This window comes from Nerophis ophidion, linkage group LG22, assembly GCF_033978795.1.
Source record: "Nerophis ophidion isolate RoL-2023_Sa linkage group LG22, RoL_Noph_v1.0, whole genome shotgun sequence".
Taxonomy (NCBI): domain Eukaryota; kingdom Metazoa; phylum Chordata; class Actinopteri; order Syngnathiformes; family Syngnathidae; genus Nerophis; species Nerophis ophidion.
In genome coordinates, this window is record NC_084632.1 from 5,227,107 (window position 1) to 5,232,106 (window position 5,000).

Consider the following 5,000-nt stretch of genomic DNA (forward strand, 5'->3'; position numbering starts at 1 on the left):
TTTGACAATACTACTGTAGTACTGATATTTGTAACATATTAGATTATAGTATTGTAGTACTGATATTTGTAAAATATTTGACAATACTACTGTAGTACTGATATTCGTAACATATTAGATTATAGTATTGTAGTACTGATATTTGTAAAATATTTGACAATACTACTGTAGTACTGATATTTGTAACATATTTGATAATACTATTGTAGTACTGATATTTGTAACATATTTGACAATACTACTGTAATACAGATATTTGTAACATATTTAACAATAATACTTTAGTACTGATATTTGTAATATATTTAATAATACTATTGTAGTACTGATATTTGTAAAATATTTGACAATACTACTGTAGTACTGATATTCGTAACATATTAGATTATAGTATTGTAGTACTGATATTTGTAAAATATTTGACAATACTACTGTAGTACTGATATTTGTAATACATTTGACAATACTACTCTAGTACTTATATTTGTAACATATTTGATAATACTACAGTAGTACTGATAGTTGTAACATATTTGACAATACTACTGTAGTACAGATATTTGTAACATATTTGACAATACTACTGTAGTACTGATATTTGTAACATATTTGATAATACTACAGTAATACAGATATTTGTAACACATTTGATAATACTACTGTAGTACTAATATTTGTAACATATTTGACAATACTGCTGTAGTACAGATATTTATAACACATTTGACAATACTACTGTAGTACTGATATTCGTAACATATTAGATTATAGTATTGTAGTACTGATATTTGTAAAATATTTGACAATACTACTGTAGTACTGATATTTGTAACATATCAGATTATAGTATTGTAGTACTGATATTTGTAAAATATTTGACAATACTACTGTAGTACTGATATTCGTAACATATTAGATTATAGTATTGTAGTACTGATATTTGTAAAATATTTGACAATACTACTGTAGTACTGATATTTGTAACATATTAGATTATAGTATTGTAGTACTGATATTTGTAAAATATTTGACAATACTACTGTAGTACTGATATTTGTAACATATTTGATAATACTATTGTAGTACTGATATTTGTAACATATTTGACAATACTACTGTAATACAGATATTTGTAACATATTTAACAATAATACTTTAGTACTGATATTTGTAATATATTTAATAATACTACTGTAGTACTGATATTTGTAACATATTTGACAATACTACTGTAGTACTGATATTTGTAACATATTTGACAATACTACTGTAGTACTGATATTTGTAACATATTTGACAATACTACTGTAGTACTAATATTTGCAACATATTTGACAATACTGCTGTAGTACTGATATTTGTAACATATTTGATAATACTACAGTAATACAGATATGTGTAACACATTTGATAATACTACTGTAGTACTAATATTTGTAACATATTTGATAATACTACTGTAGTACTATTTGTAACATATTTGACAATACTACTGTAGTACTAATATTTGTAACATATTTGACAATACTACTGTAGTACTGATATTTGTAACATATTAGATTATAGTATTGTAGTACTGATATTTGTAAAATATTTGACAATACTACTGTAGTACTGATATTTGTAACATATTTGATAATACTATTGTAGTACTGATATTTGTAACATATTTGACAATACTACTGTAATACAGATATTTGTAACATATTTAACAATAATACTTTAGTACTGATATTTGTAATATATTTAATAATACTACTGTAGTACTGATATTTGTAACATATTTGACAATACTACTGTAGTACTGATATTTGTAACATATTTGACAATACTACTGTAGTACTGATATTTGTAACATATTTGACAATACTACTGTAGTACTAATATTTGTAACATATTTGACAATACTGCTGTAGTACTGATATTTGTAACATATTTGATAATACTACAGTAATACAGATATTTGTAACACATTTGATAATACTACTGTAGTACTAATATTTGTAACATATTTGACAATACTGCTGTAGTACAGATATTTATAACACATTTGACAATACTACTGTAGTACTGATATTCGTAACATATTAGATTATAGTATTGTAGTACTGATATTTGTAAAATATTTGACAATACTACTGTAGTACTGATATTCGTAACATATTAGATTATAGTATTGTAGTACTGATATTTGTAAAATATTTGACAATACTACTGTAGTACTGATATTTGTAACATATTAGATTATAGTATTGTAGTACTGATATTTGTAAAATATTTGACAATACTACTGTAGTACTGATATTTGTAACATATTTGATAATACTATTGTAGTACTGATATTTGTAACATATTTGACAATACTACTGTAATACAGATATTTGTAACATATTTAACAATAATACTTTAGTACTGATATTTGTAATATATTTAATAATACTACTGTAGCACTGATATTTGTAACATATTTGACAATACTACTGTAATACAGATATTTGTAACATATTTAACAATAATACTTTAGTACTGATATTTGTAATATATTTAATAATACTACTGTAGCACTGATATTTGTAACATATTTGACAATACTACTGTAATACAGATATTTGTAACATATTTAACAATAATACTTTAGTACTGATATTTGTAATATATTTAATAATACTACTGTAGCACTGATATTTGTAACATATTTGACAATACTACTGTAAAACTGATATTCGTAACATATTTGACAATTGTACTGTTGATATATACAGTATATTGTATTAGTATCTTTAATATACAACATGTCTCAAAGTGGCCCTCGTGTCCTTCAGTTTTTAGCGCTGGATAAAGTCCTGAGGGAGTTACGGAGCGTGACCCCGCCTGTAGTCCCAAACCAAACACCGAGTGGGAGTGGGTCCATGGCGCAGGATCAATAGTGAATTAGCTGGCTCAGCTCCGCGCGATGATCCATTAAAAGGTCGCGAGTGGTCCCGACTCTGGCCCCGTGTGAACTCCACGACCCCGCAAGAACCGAACACAAGTCGGGACAACTTCAGGCCACAAGTAAAAAATGCTTCCTTCACATTTATTGGGATTATTTGTCAAGTTTTAATGCAGTCTGCTGAACATGATGGAAAGCGCCACTCTGCATAGCGACTCCACACACTAAATGTGTCGCGTTTCATGTGTCAGGTAAACCACATGACGGAGTAGGCTACTTTGGATTCATGCGCATGTACGAGCCAGTCTGCCCCATAACGAGAAGCTAGTGATAAAGAAGGAACAGCTTGTTTGGAGGAAGCATGAAAGAAAGCAAGATTATTTTATAAACATCTCCGCCATGGTAGGTAAGAAATGTTGGTTTTGCATAAAAAGTCTTCCTGATAACTTTTTCTTTCACTTTCTTTTTAGAGGCGGGTACCAAATACACGCAAAGTTCCACGGTACCATGTTGCAGACTGAGCATCGGCTAAAGCACTCGGCGGGCAAACAAGCGTATTTTTTAGCAGACGGCCTTTGAGTAATGTTGTGATTTTCTTTTTTTTTGTGATTTTCCACGCCAACAAAGCAAGCGCGCCTGACAGAAAAGCGCTCAAAAGTAGGTCACCACGTTTTTGTTTTTTTTAAATGCACAAATTAGCGATAGCTGGGCCATAAACATGTTACACAAAAAACATTGCGATTTTTATTCATCCCAATTTTGATTTAGATAGATAGATAGTACCTTATTGATTCCTTCAGGAAAATTTAAATTCCAGCAGCAGTGTACAGAGTTGAGATCAATTTAAATAAAAGTAAAAAGTAAATAATGGGGGTTTCAATGGAAACAAAATAGAGAAATATTACAATACGAATAAAAACTAAAAAGCAACAATGGGAATAGAAATATAACAGTAAAATAAGAATATAACAACAAAAATATAACAATTTGAGTCATAATTAAAAAATACATATATATATATTCAAATTTGTTTATTTTTCTTATTCTTTTTTTTAAGAATCAATTTAAAAAAAACAACAACACTTTTTAGCTTTTCCAACCTGTGATCTGTTTTTTAAAAATATTTCATTATTATACCGACGGTTCTCAAACTTGTTCCACCAAGCACCACCTGACAAAAAAATGTGGCTCTGCACCACAAAAATGACCCACGTTTAAGTACAGTAGCGTTGTAGGCCTAAGTATTCATCAAAAACTACGCCGGAGGCTTTGTTTAACGGTGAATTCCATGTTTTCGGCCAGCATAAAGAAGCATAAAGATTATGATTAATTCTTCATCAAACGGGAAGATCTAAACATCAGTGTTTAACCCAGTGAGAGCAGACATCGTACGGTAAGTGATTGTTTTATTATGCTTGTTGCCTCCCGTCAAGTCTCCCATGATTAGTAGTGTTGTTGAAGGAAATTGTGAGCGATGTGTTGCGTCTGGGGTATGCCAACGAACGCTTAAAATTAGCAAAACCGAATTGTCACGGCAGCGATCGGATCGAATCATTTAGCTAGCACCCAAAGATTCGCACACCGCTACCACCGATTAGCATTAGCGATTTTACACGCCGATTTCGACGCCTCCAAATGTGTAATTGAAAACTACAACTTGCTACAACCCAACAGCTGCTGTGTAACAAGCACAACACTTACAGAGTGAGCCCTTTTTAGGGCGCGACAAAATAAAGGAGCCGCACTATCAACTTCGTGGCAAAGACTACTTCCTGACTTAACAAACGGATATCAAAAAATTTAAAAAATTGTAAGCATAAAATTTAAAAACTAGTACTTTATTTTCTTTTTCATCCTGCGTAAAGATTATGATTAATTCTTCATCAAACGGGAAGATCCAAACATCAAGTGAGAGCAGACATCGTACAGTAAGTGATTGTTTTATTATGTTTGTTGTCTCTCATCAAGTCTCCCTATGACTAGTAAAAAAAAAAAAGTAGCAATGATTGTCACTCACACACTAGGTGTGGCGAAATTTGTCCTCTGCATTTGACCCATCCCCTTGATC